Here is a 13,800-nt window from a genome sequence, read left to right as displayed (position 1 = left end):
GGACAAGATAAAGAGAGGGGCATCACTTAATGGCATAGGCAAACATTAATTTATTGCCAAGACAATTTCCAATGCAGAGGAACACAGACAAAGATTAAAATACCTTCCCCTTTCCTCCCTTTCTTTCCAAGCTCAACTTCCTTCAAACCCCACTCCTCTGTCTTCTCCCCACATCCTAAGCAGTGCAGGGGAATTTTGGGGAATGGGGTGTGCAGTCACTCCATAGCACCTCCTCTCTGTCACTCTTTCCTCCACACACTCTTCCCCTGCTCTAGTCAAGCTCTCTATGGGCTGCAGTCCTTCAGGAAATATCCACTTGCTCCAAAGTGGAGTCCTTCATGGTTGCAGTGGGGATATATGCTCTTTTGTGGAGTCTCCTGGGCATCCCTGCTCAGGCACCTGGAGCACATTCTCCCCCTCTTCCTCCTCTCACCTCAGTGCTTGCAGGGCTGCCCAACTTCCTGGGCATCCTGGACACAGCAGACACACACCCCAGGGGATGCACCCTGGGCTTACAGGAAAAATGGCCCCTGGGTAGTGGCACAGACAGTGGCTTTCCTCATTTTACTTTGCACCTCCTGATTTAATCCCTATCTTTTGGGATGTTTCCTTGTGCAATACCCTTCTTTGTCCTCGCAGCATCTCCTGGGGCAGTGAAAACTTTCAAAGATCACTCCAAAACAAGTTTTTGAGATGGCTACTGACCCTCCTGCCCTGGTGCAGACCCCCTCCCCATCAGCCAGCTGTGTCACCCTGTCTCCAGGAGTCAGCTCTTCCACAGCCATGGTTCTCACACCAATTCTGAGTTTCTCCAGCTTTAACTGCTGATCTCTGAAGTTAAATCATATCACAACTTTTATGGAAGCAGGCAGCTTCAGCTACACCAGATTCCCAATTCTCTGTCTGCTTTTTGGGATATAAACCAATGTGTGTGTTTGTGCCCCACAGAACTCCCTTGTCTGGTGAGCAGTCAGAAAATGTGAGCAACTGGCAGGCTGGACAGTGAGTACAGAAGAGCAGCACCAGTACCTGCTTGGCCTGTGTAATTGTGCCTGGCAGGAGGATTCCAGGTTCAGCAAAGACAAGCACAGGGAAATGCTCAGGGGCAACAGCTACAAGTCATCTCCGAGCACTTAACAGAGTGGCTCACCTTCGCGTTCAATACGATGCTGAGCCTCGCAGGTCCTCCAGAATGGGGAACAGTGTTGGTGAGGTGCTCAGAGCAAAATTTGAGTTTGGTGGGATTTGTCATTTGAGAAATGGCTGACCATGTGACAACTGAAGGGATAGAAAGAGAGGAAGGTGTGTGACTGCAGGGGCTGCTCACAGGGACTCAGGACTGAGCCTGAGGTAGTGCCTGACTGCCAGGACTGTCTTCTGGCTGTGTTTATGCCTATGTTTGAAATATATCCCAACCTGCTCAGATATAGGACAAGCTTCCTCTGCATCACACTGGGCTCTTGTACCATGATCAGATATCACCTTCTCTTTCTACTTAGACCAAATAAATTCAGAAAGTGCCACAGGCAAGCCGAGAAGGCACAGCTCTTGGCACAGGCAAAGCTGTGAGCAGCTGAGCAGCTAGAGCCCAGGTCCCACTGTATGGCGTTACTTCAAGGACCAGAAATTTCCTCTTGTCCTCTAGACAATGAAATTCAGTGTTGCTCATGCTGTGAAGTCTTTGACCTGCCTCTGTGCTTGTGTCAACAACTTCCTTTCCACCCTGGCCACTACAGAGTGTGTTGAGGGGCAGGAGGCGGGCCCAAGATAATCTCCCCTCTCCAGCAATGACTCTTGTGGGTGGGAGAAATCCAGATTAAGGTTTTTTCAGGAAAAACATTTCAGTTTTTGAAAAACAACAACAACAACAACAAAAAATGTCTGGTCCACTGACACATCAGTGGGAAAGACAGGCAAGCCCAAACCCATGTATTTTCTTCAGAGCATAACATTTCTGTTAGCAAAAACCTGAATCTTAACAAGAAGTTCCGCCAGAGTTGATGCTGACATGGAAAAGTTGTTTCTTTCCTTTTTGGTAGTGTACTTTTATCCTCTAAGTCAGAAAAAATGGAGTATAGGATGTCTCTTGCTCTCTAAAGGCTTGAATGAATTCAACCAGACAAATGTATAATGAGGTATATTTTACGCTTCAGATGTTTCCACAGACAAGCGTACATGTAGAATCCATCTATTTCACAGGAAGCCCATAATACCCACTTGAATTCAAAATACACACTTAAGAAAAAATTGCACTGTATCTTAATAACTGCAGGGGACTTTGGAGGTCACGAACATGAGGAGACAAGTAGATGCATTAGCATTAGGCATTAATTCCCTTTTGTAAGGTCTAGCAATGTGTGGCAGTCCTTGACCTGTCACAGTGTGGCATTGATTTTCTGATCTTGAGTGGGCCTTTTCTGACCAGAAACCAGCAACTGTAACAAACTGTATTGCAGTTTTATTAATCAAACAAAAACCCACTGGAGACTGCAATTTTCTCTAACAACTCACTAATACCTTTGGTCAAATCCCACGCATAGTGCCAGAAGGAGTTTAAATGGTAATCCAAAGTTCAAGTCAAAGCTTGTTTGTGTACCGCCAGGGTCACTCGTGTAGCTGCCACATTTCACATCACAGTGAGAGAAGGATAGAAAAGAAGTAGCCAGCACAAGCTAAGTCATGCATTAACTGCTGTTGGCAAGAGACTCCTGACAGCATCCCCTTATTTACAAAAACACTGATTTTTTTTCCTCCATGCCAGTAAGGAAAGACAGATATGAGGAAGCACCCTTGACATCCTCCGTATGTGCAAGTGCCTTCCAGTGCTGCTTTGAGATACATGTGAACAATTCCTTATGGCACCACACTGCTTCCGCAGAACTCCCAATCACAAAAGAAGCCTGAAGGCATCCACGTTGCCCAGATGCAGGGTGCCTCCTTGGGCTGAGGGTCACTGCATCCATTTGCCTGAAAACCTCTGTTTGCAGCCTGCAGAAATATTCCCCAGCCATGTTTCTGCCACCTGAGAGTATTGTGGGCTCTCTTATTTCAGTTGGAGGAAATGTTTTTAGGAGAAATCTCTCTGACAATCTGTATTTATTGTCCTGCCTGCATACAATTTACTCAGTCTTTTCAGCACTACTTAGTCAATGCTTAATCTTTGTTATAAACCTTTATATCTAAACCCTCTTGTATCTTTCTTATCAATGATATAAACAAATTTCAAAACAGGTGTCGCAGCACAACACAGACAGCTTGTCTGTGTAGGAGAATATTTCATTATGCCTTTAGCTCCTTTATAGTCTCCAGACAGAAGATTAAGGGATCAGGCTATCCCAAGGTCCTTTAAGAGGTATCAGGAGCAAAGATTTTGCTGAGCAGCCCCTACTCAGGCCTACGGCAGCAGGTTGCTAAGACAAAATATTTGACTTTCTCTTTTTAGCATGTGAAAGGCTAAGGAAGGCTTCAGGGGGCTTGCCGACTTTTGTCCATGCATCAAAGTTGTCAGAAATAATAGACTTACAGAAAACAGGGTAACCTTGACTGGATATTGCCTCCTGTTTTAGCGTATCACCACATGCAGAAAACTGCTTGAACTCAAAAGGCATCACAAATACCTATTAGCTCCCTGTGACCAGGAGGCCAGCCCTCCGCACTACATTGCTGCCTTAGGGGCTGCCTCTCCCCAGTCAGAGTTGAAGGGGAATAAGCCTCACCTTGACACAAGCAGCTCAAACCTACAGATGCTGCAAGAAGCTGAGTATCAGTTTTCCCGCACCCTGCTGCCTTCACGCATGGCCTCGGTCTGTCAGTGTTGCTTGACTGTGGAGCCTGGAGCAGACTGCTGACACGAGCGGAACAGAGAGCAGCGGCCTAAGGAATGCACACAGTCCTCTGCTTGGGTTTGTTGGCCTTGCTTGCCTCGAGAGAGAGGATTCTTGAAAATTCAGGATGTGTTGTTTTGTGTTGTTCTGTATGATTACAGGTACCACTAGGAAACCACTGAAAATTAAAAATAGCATATTTTTAACAGAGTAGAAGGCTAAGAATGTGGTTGAAGAAAGGGTGGGACACATTTATCCCTTAAACCATAATGGATACAAAATGTGAGACTCCTGTGTCTCTAAATTACTGCTTACTGAGGCACTTCAGTGAGCAATCTCTTCAAATAGCTGTCCCATTTTAACTTCTCTCTAGGCATCCACTAACCCAGCCTCCTGCTCCGACTCTGAACGCAAGAAGTGGCTGCCTCTGGCTACTGAATTATAGGCTCTGACATCATCATCATGACATTTCATAACAACAAAAATTAGCTTGGGTTTGAAATGGGAAAGGAAAAAAAAAAAAAAAGAGAAAGGGAAACCTCTGAGGAAAGAAGGATTTATTTTCCTTCCAATTGCTGCACATGCAATAGCACAGAACCATCTAAGACAACATGAGCAGGACTCGGTGCCAACACACCGAGACAAGTCACCTGCCATGAAACTAGAGGTGAGATGGATCCCCGCCAGTTGTCTGGCAACATCATGGGGCCAGGTATTGGAGATCAAGTGTAATTTTAGCAGCTGGTGGCATTGAGGAGATGCGGGCAGTTGCATATCATGCATGCTAATCACACACGATGGTGCTGGCTGATCCTTCATTTCTCTTTACAAATTGCAGTTCCACTAAATTGATAAAGGAAAGCTTCAGGAATCAGGGTCTCACATCATCAGCCTTGTGCCAGCTCTTGGGGGCTGGTCCCAAAGACACTGTTAACAGTGACAAACACAGTGTGAGCAGGGCCAGGGCCTTCTCACACACAGGTAGATGTTTTTACCCCCAGGCAATCTTCTCTACTGAGTCCATACCACAGCTCACAGGGACTGATCCAGGTAAAATATAACCATAAAAATCTTGCTGGGATGTTTTTTCTAAATACTTTATTTATTCCATGCAAATATTAGGTGCACATAATGACATATTATGTTGTATATAATTGCTATATATGTTTTCATACAAGTAACTTTATATTTTTTAGTATTTTTGTCCAAACATCAAAACTTCCCATGTTTAACTAGGATGAGTTTATCACTCCGACTTACCTTCCTGTGAAGCATGGTACTTTAAAAAAAAAAAAAAAAAAATCACATTTCACAAAGCCTCTCCCACGCGCTGTTGCTAGTTCTGATTGGCCTCTTGCACCACTTCCCAGCTGAGACTGTCACCTCATTAGCATGCATGCTCGGCCAGGACACATTGCTTATTTAATGCAGAAAACATAACATCCAGGAGTTGACAATGGTGGCCGTCCAAACCTTTATCTATTTGAACCAGTGGTCCCCTCTGTCATCTGTGATGAGGAGAAACAAAGCATGAGGATGCTCCCTGTGAAAGCCGGAGGTGCACAGGCTTCTGCTCACCTCCTGCTTACAAAACCGCAGAGCAGGGAGTCTGCAATGGTTCCTTCTCAGTACCACCCCTCCCACAAAAAAGGGTACTGACTGATGAAGGGCTGCAGCCCAGAGCTTTGCAAGTGGAGCTGCTGGCCAGCTGGGCCGGGACATCTCTTCTGCTGTGTGAGTTGCATCCCCAGAGTAGTTCCCTGCTTCCCATTCCTCTGTGCTACATCACTAGGTTGTGCGACAACATAACAGAAATTATTTTTTAATAAAAAAGGTCCTGCTTTTAATGCCAGATGTAAAAAGATCATTAATCTCTAGAAACAGTTCATTAGGAAGCTGGAATTAAACCCAAGCAAGAAGGAATTTTAAAGATGACATTCTAATTTTTTAATTCAAATTATTGATACTGCAATCTTCTATTAATTTCCCTATAATTTGTATATGCACTTAAGCGAACATATACCCTCTATCCATCTTGCCAGGTACATACACCCAGGATTTTACCAGCAAGACTGAGAGAACAGCCCAAGGTCAGAAAGTTGCAGCAACACCCACTATCACAGGGAAATCTGAGTGCTTCTCCCTCAAACATATTGGACCAGAGTATTACAACACAGGAAGCACACAGGTGCTCTAGCTTCACAGCTTGTTTGGGGTTGTTTTTTTTTTTCTTTCCCCCCCCCGCATTACTTCAGTTGAAGTAATGTCAGAAAATAATGTCATAAAGTGTTGTTGATGCACCGCCCTATCTATCACATGTGAAGAGAGGAACAGCACTTCTGTCTGTGGTGGTTTTGTGGGCATGAACATTGCTTTCTGACACTTTTCCCCTGGGGAAGAGAGAAGTGTTGGGATTTTAATCTTACTTCAGCTAACCATCCTCACTCTAATTCAGCTCAAAGCTCAGAAACCATGATAAAACCTCTCCAGGGTGTGTTATAGTAGACAACCACAGTGCTTGTTTAGAAAGGATTGCAGTAATTTTCATATGCTCGGAAAAAGCCTGGGTTGAAAACAACCGGTTTCAGCTGATTCATTGCATCTGCTACCTGCTGCCCCAGAAAAAACGTCTTGCCTGCAGTGAGGAAGGCAAAAGCTCTCTGTTCACAGCCAGAAGCTGCAGGAGGTGGGAAAGAAGAGCAACATGCACCCCCCCGGGGAGGTGCAACCTAACCAGGCAGCTTCAGAAGGACTAAGGTGCAGCAGCAGCAAATGGGAAGCTCTCTGCTGGATTTGGTGACAACATGCTGAGAAGCAGCATTTAAAAAATCCAAGTGAGTGGTTCATACTTCCAGTGCCATTGTGCTTGGCTCCCTGCAAATGCAAACCAGGGGCCCTGGGGGTGCTTTGTCACTGAGGTCCCCACCCTGCTTGATGTCTCCTGTTAAATAATCAAACAACACAAACATCTTTCTCAGAGGAAAAAAAAAAAGAGGTTGTCTTCACCAGAGAACTTTACCATGTGATATGGTCTTATTTTGGTAAAATGAGGGATTTTTGACAACAGTTATGGAAGATGAAGGTTTTTTTTTCCCTGTTTTTAACATTCTGCTGCTTGCCATTACTTGCCCGCTCTTCATTATGTTATGCTTACCTGACATGCTAAGCATTTTCAATTATTTCCTTGCCTTCCACTTCATAGATATTTTGCACCTGACTGTGAGGTTATTTTAATGTTTCTATGTGCTTTTTCAAGTTATTTTCTTAGATTTTTCTGAGCTTTGTGCTGATGTGAAATATGACCAAGTTACATACAAAGCCTTGGAGCATATTAATCGCTACCTCTTTTCTGGATTTAATTTTCTCCACACCCTTGAGAGCATTATTCATGTGTTTCTTGGCTAGCAATGGGGTATGAATGCCTGATGACTCTACTGAGACCTGGACAGCAAGAAACTTGCCCTACACAGCTGCCAAATACCTGTAGCCATCACACACTGCCCCTTCTATTTCTTATGGGAAGAACATGGGCTACCAGGCTGCTGGATGATGTCTTCCACCCAGCCCTGCTGTGGTGGAGGCCAGGCCACAACAAGGATGTCAGCTGTGTGGCAGCATGAGCCAGAAGACCAGCAAGGGCAGCACCCCAAGAGTGACAGGTAGCTATGGTCAGTGATCCCATCACCTTGGAAATGCCCCACAACTTTTCTGCTGGCCTGGACACAGGAGTTGAGCGACACTTATCTGGCAGAGCTGAGGGCTTCAGTGGTCAGCTGAGCCCCAGGTGTTAACACGTCTCCTTCCTAAGCCCACAGATGAGCATCCTCTCCCTTCAGGAACACCATTAGTTTTTACAGAGTGTTGCTTTCCTATCTGGTGTGCCTGAATTCATTGTCAGAGTGACATCACCTGGGAAAAGCTGGTACTGGAGAACTTAATTTTAAATAAGTTTCTTTCCACCCAAAAGTAAGTTCCGCTTATGCTGCACAGAACACCTCAATTCTTCTGAAAGCAAAAAATCGCAGGCAAATTATAACTTTCCATAATCTGAAAGTAACCAATGTTCTCCCTCTTCAAGAGTGTTGCCCAGATTAATATGAAATTAAGTTGTACATTAATTATTCATTTTAATCTTAAATTTTTCATACATGAGATGAGCAAAAGAAGACTGGAGCACGATGGTGCAGTCAGCCTCATCAAAGGACAGTGTTGAGCACAGTGGGGTTTTGTCTTTCAATCACACAGGAATGAAACTTCAGCACCAGCTCTCGTGGGGGCTGGAGGTTGTAATTATCATACTGGAGGGCTGGCTGCTTGATACGACTTTTTGTTGTTGTTCTTCTTCTTCTGGTGGTATTAATTGTATTTTAATGTTATGACTACAGGCTTCTCATTAGAAGGCAAGGCAGCTGGAACACAACACTAAGTAATTCAACACATATTTATAATAGTTTCAACTCCTGGCTGGCAATATGTATTACTATGCAAGAATCTAATGTGTTTCATATGATCTGGTCATAAATCAGGACTACATTTCATTCTGAAAGTTATCAGCAATTGCTGTAAAGTACAGTACTCTGGCACACAGGGATGAGCAGGGAATGCATCAAGATATTTTCTTTGGCAAGAAAGCATGAATATTTTATTTCTGAAGATGTGCTAGGTGAGGTTGGAGAAAACCTTCTCAAAGAGGAAGACAGGTAAAGAAATCCTTGGAGACCCAGACCAGCACTGAACAGAGGTTTCTTTTTCTTGGGGCAGGAAACTAATATTTATCGGGTTTTTTCAGCCAACAATCTCCATAGGTGCAGCTGAGCTCATCTTTTGGGAAAAGAAGCTGTATGAGCTCTTACTCCATAATACCTGTGATGTTTGCTACTCTCAAATCTGGTATTGATTTGCTGAACCACCACAACCTCAACAGCAAGTCTTCTGATCAGGATTTTGTTCAGGGACTAAAGTTTTGTAGTTCCAGCAAGTGACAGGCATTTTTCACTCCCTCTTTTTCATATAGAAAACTGGTGGCCCTGAAGGTCAGGGGGAAAAAAAGAAAACTTTCTAGATACAAGCTAATTTAAGAGATTATGGAAATAACCCATGAAAACCAGACCACATGCAGCCTGATTTTTGGGAGAGGGGGAAAAAGCTGAGCTTTCCAGGAGAACATTACTCCTGGACTTGTTTTGGCACCAATGTCCTTTGGTCAAAAGAGGTGAGCTAGCAGGCTCCTTGGGACTGCTCTCAGGAAATAGAAGTATTTTTGCCTTTAGTTCATCCCTTCATGGAAGAGTTTCCAAAGTAATATAAGGACAGGGAAGAAGCAAAGTGCTTACCAGAGTAAATAGCTCCAGTAATTCCCAAATTATTTATTAAAAAGTCAGATTGAGTTGCTATGAAGTTTGTGAGATTCTCTGCAGCAAACACCATCTGGCCGAACCCTAGTTTTGCTGCTGGTTGAAAGGAAATTGTGATCAGTAGCTCAAGCAATGGAAAACTGAAGAAGTATAGAACATTACAGCTCACTTCTCTCTAGCAAGAGCTCCTCTACAATCACAAAGCCAAATACATTTTAAAAAGTTGAAACACAAGATTCCCTAGTATGTAGAGCCTTCAAGACTGGAGTCTTTAAATGGGTCATTTAAAATGCTTCATTGAATTACTCTGTAATGTAACAGTCTGCTGGAAGCTGTTTGCTCCCTGGGGTCTGCTCACTGGAAGTAACTGTTAACTTATATTGAAAATACTTCTGCATAGGATGTCCAAATTTTAATTAAAGCAGGTTTTTCAAACCCTTCACTGAAATCCAGATAATGAGAGAACAACTGTTTCTAGGTGTACACTGTTGAAAATGAAAGAAGAAAAACTGCATTTATCTGTTTACTCTTCCTGGCCCAAGGAGATAATCAACTTTGGTTGCTTCAGTCAGCAGCTAGCAAGGATAAAAATCAAGAACTACCTTAGCACATCTGGTTTAGTTACAGAGACTCTCTGAGATACGGGGCCAAGAGGAGACAGCTTGGCATACAGAACCAGGCTGCTCTCAGCCAGCAAGCAGCAGCTACGGCTCTCGCTGTGTTTCAGCTGAGTCACAAGTATTGTTGCTTCCCTGCATTTTAGGTTTTCCATGATGGCTCCGTTTCCGTCCCCTTAGGCTCACCTGCATCTTTAGCCAACATAAATGCTCTACCTAAATGCATTTATAGTCAGTCTACTAAATAACACATCCAGCCTCACAGTTGATATTTCTCAGCAGCTTTGCACCTCTAAGTAAGAAGTTTTTAATTCTTCCCTCAATTTGGCCTCTTCAGCCAGGTCTGTCTTAAAAATGAAAAAATTAAAAAAAACCTAACCTGTTCTAGTTTTGTCTACTGCACAGGGAAGTCCAACGGGTGCAATACTATCTGACCAAGCAGAGACGTGCCCCCCAGCGAGCTCAAATAGGAAGACCTAATAGTCCAGGTATTGTTGAAGCAATTACAAACTGGCCAGAAGGCACCCACTTTGGAATGCCACCACAAGAAGTGGTGAGATGAGCTCAAGAAGCTCCACCATATGATCATCTACAAGAGACTGAGAAACAATTTGCTCTTTTCACCGATGGCTCCTGTCGTCTTGCAGGGAACCACCGGAAGTGGAAAGCTGCCGTGTGGAGTCCTACACGACTGGTTGCTCAAGCAGCTGAAGGAGAAGGTGAATCAAGTCAGTTTGCAGAGGTAAAAGCCATCCAGCTGGCCTTGGACATTGCTAAGCAAGGGGGGTGGCCGAGACTCTCTCCCTACACTGACTCGTGGATGGCAGCAAATGCCTTGTGGGGTTGGCTAAAGCAGTGACAGCAAAACAACTGGCAGGGAAAGGGTAAACATATTTGTGTTGCTGACCTATGGAAGGACATTGCAGCTCGGATAGAGAAACTGGTGGTAAAAGTGCATCATGTAGATGCACACGTGCCTCTGAGTCGAGCCACTGAGGAACATCGACACAACCAACGGGCAGATGAGGCTGCTCAGGTGTTCCAAGCAGACTTAGACTGGGAACATAAGGGTGAGCTCTTTCTGGCTCGATGGGCCCATGACACTTCAGGTCATCAGGGCAGAGATGCAACATTCAAATGGGCTCGTGACCAAGGGGTGGACTTAACCATGGACACTATTGCATAGGTGATCCATGACTGTGAGACGTGTGCTGCAATTAAGCAGGCAAAACGGTTGAAGCCTTTGTGGTATGAGGGGAGGTGGTCAAAGTACAGGTTTGGGGAGGCCTGGCAAACTGACTACATCACACTTCCTCAGAGCCGCCAGGGTAAGCGCTGTGTGCTTACAGTGGTGGAAACAAGTACAGGATGGTTGGAAACATATCCTGTGCCTCATGCCACAGCCAGGAATGCTATCCTGGGCCTTAAGAAGCAAATTTTGTGGAGACATGGTACTCCAGAGAGAAATGAGTCAGACAATGGGACTCTTTTAAAAAACAGTCTTGTGACTGACTGGGTGAAAACATGGCATCCAATGGATATACCATATCCTGCACCATGCACCAGCCTCAGGGAAAATAGGGTACAATGGTTTGTTAAAAGCTACCCTGAAGGCAATATGTGGTGGAATTTTCAAAATTGGGACAAAAATTTGACAAAGGCCACCTGGTTAGTTAACACCAGGGGTTCCATCAATTGTGCTGGTCCTGCTCAGCCAGACCTTCTACACCTAGTAGATGGGGATGAAGTCCCTGCGGTATGTGAAAGAAACCTGTGGGGTAAAAGTGTTAGGGTTTATCCTGCTTCAGGCAAAGGTAAACTTGTCCAGGGAGTTGCTTTTCCTCAGGGACCTGGACATACCTAGTGTGTAATGATGGAGGATGGTGAAGTACAATGTGTACCTCAAGGTAATCTGACTCTAGGGTAGAATCCTTAATTTGACAGTTGGTAAAATATAGAGCCTATGTGTAATATATGGTATGGAATAAGGGGTGGAATGTCCTGTTTTGAGCCAGGATGAAGGCAATTTTCTTTTAACTGATTTTTTTCCCTTCAGTAAACTGTCTTTTAACCAGCAGCAAGTTTTCCAGCTAGTGAACTGATAATGCTGGCATGTTTATGTTACTGCTGAGATCCCAAGCTCACTTGGCTCTGCCGCCTCAGATTCTACGGGAGCAGAAGAGTCATATCTGCAACCCTTCCTCTAGGAAGAAGCACACTAAACAGACAACAAAATTGACCAAGGTATTCCATTCCATATATCTATGTAAGCTCAGCACAGGGTCATGGATCACAGAAGTCAAGCATTTTCCTGTGCTTGACTTTTCCTTTCCTTTTTTCTTCCCTTCTCTTCTGTCCATGGCTGGTGTCCAGGGACGACTCTGTCTATCCATCATCATTGATCCCCAGGCTCATGCATTCCTGACCCTCATAACTCTCCTCTCAGCTCCTGTCAGCTCTGCTGCTCCCTCCAGCAGCTCAGGGACATTTCAGAGCTGCTCACAGCTGAGGAGATGCTGTGGGAGTTGCTGGGGGTGTGGGGGAGGCAATAGGGGGTTTGCACATTCCTGCACATACATGTATATATTTGTACATATTTTCTTAGTAAAGCTATCTAGTTTTCAATCCAGTTTTCAATCCAGGAAGTCTCTCCATCTTATCTCCTTTCCCTACCTGGGTGGGAGGGGGAGGGGATCGAGAGTGCTATTATCACTGGTCTAATTGCCAATCCTGAGTCAAACCATGACATTCTTGCAGAAGTTTGAGCAGCCACTGCCTTTGTTCTGGGGGTTATCTACCCCCAGCTCCTGTCCTGGGGTTTGAGTAGCTGCAGTCCCTCTCTCCAGCACTGGAGTATCCACAGCATTTGTCTTGGGGGTTGATCTATACATACTATTTGTATAGTTTGATAGTTGTGTAACAGTAAAGGAGACCTAAACCACATCCAGGAACAGGCTGTAACACAGCCCAAGGGTATTAAAAATGTTCCAGATTCTCAAGAACTATTTTAATTAGACTGGCGGAGAAGAGGAAGATGTGGAATGATGTCTCCTCCATCAGTCAGCTCTCCCGAGGAGAAAAGGTAACAGTCTCCAACCAATGGCACCTGAAGGACAGAGATGACGACAATGCTGACTCCAGATATCAGGTCAGTCTCACCATCAGTGTCACATGGCACAGCCCAGTGATGCCCTTGGACCAGGCATAGTTTTTGATAGACAGGTAAAAAAAAAAAAAAAAGACATAAACATGCTGAAAGGGATGTCTAAGGAGACCATTAGACTGCTGAAGGACAGGCAAGCTCGTTAACAACGAAAGGCAGGTATTCAAGTTCAGGTTATTATTCCAGCATTATATGCTATAATCTGGGGGCTACATACACCACATAAGGCCATACTGCCCCCTCCCCCCACTGTTGTTATCTTGGGGACATACATACCATATAAGGCCACAGCCCCCAACCATTGTTATCACAGGGTCATAAATAACATATAAAGCCACACTGTTGTTAATTGTGATCTCAGGGCCATACATAACATATAAGGTATAGTGTCCCCCCATTCTGACGCCATGACTATACATATCATAAAAGGCCATACTGTCCCTCCAATTGTGATGTCATGACCAGAGTACAACACAAGGCCATACTGCCTGCCCTCCCCGTGTGATATTGGAGTCATACATACCACAGAAGACCCAGCTGCATCCCCCTCTTTGTGATGTCATGGCCATACATACTACACAGGGCCATACTACCCCTTCATTGTGATCTCAGGACCATATGTAACATATACAACTATACTGAACCACTCTATAATGATGTGAGTATATTCCATATAAGGCCACATGTTCCCCCTGTTCTGATATTATGGCCATACATTCCTTTTAAGTGCATTTTTCCTTCTCGTCTTAATCTGAAGGCCAAACATGCCACACAAGTGATGCTGCCCCACCATTGTGACGTCAGGCCCGTACATACCATATATGACCATACTGTCCCCCATT

This window comes from Apus apus, chromosome 1 (genome assembly GCF_020740795.1).
Source record: "Apus apus isolate bApuApu2 chromosome 1, bApuApu2.pri.cur, whole genome shotgun sequence".
In the NCBI taxonomy this organism is placed as follows: domain Eukaryota; kingdom Metazoa; phylum Chordata; class Aves; order Apodiformes; family Apodidae; genus Apus; species Apus apus.
Note: the sequence above shows the minus strand (reverse complement) of the source record.